The sequence below is a fragment of the Asparagus officinalis genome, chromosome 1 (assembly GCF_001876935.1).
Source record: "Asparagus officinalis chromosome 1, Aspof.V1, whole genome shotgun sequence".
NCBI classification, from domain to species: domain Eukaryota; kingdom Viridiplantae; phylum Streptophyta; class Magnoliopsida; order Asparagales; family Asparagaceae; genus Asparagus; species Asparagus officinalis.
In genome coordinates, this window is record NC_033794.1 from 16,554,558 (window position 1) to 16,555,106 (window position 549).

General features: G+C 36.1%; 1 protein-coding gene across 1 annotated transcript in view; it reads left to right on the forward strand.

The window, feature by feature from the left end:
• LOC109819626 (SKP1-like protein 21) overlaps positions 1–549 on the forward strand; it is a 12,782-nt gene that overhangs the window by 2,022 nt on the left and 10,211 nt on the right. The gene's annotated exons all lie outside the window — the stretch shown is intronic.

Sequence of the window (549 nt, forward strand, 5' to 3'; positions counted from 1 at the left end):
TGTATTTTAGCCTGTATGCAACATGACTTTTTGTTTTCTTCGTTTATAGTATCATCTAAATTCTCTTGTGAAATTGTATTTTAGACTAGAGTTTCCATCTCCATAACCAACAAGCTGAATTGAATGGCTGAAAAAGATAAGTGTAGCCACTGCTAATTCAAATGTTGTTAAATTACGTAGATTATAGTTGATCATTTCTCGTGGAGGTTTCTCCTTTTTGCATCCTGTACAGTAGCAGTCCCCATTTTCATGGGGCAAGGATTTGATAGCAATTGAGATGCTGCTGCTTATTCATTGAAAATCATCTTTCTAGATCTAATATCCTTCGCGGAAAAGCTAACTTTGTCTTTACACCTCTCCCATTCCTCTGCACCCCCTCTGACCTTCTCACCATCTAATTGAGGTTTTACTTTTGAGAGTGATGCTTGTTTTATTTACATACCCTCCGACTTGCATTTCTGGTTTCTGTGCCCAACTACTTGAGCTATATTCTAAACTAAACCTAAAATTATTTGCAATTAAGCTATGCATGTGTCAATTTTTATCCAT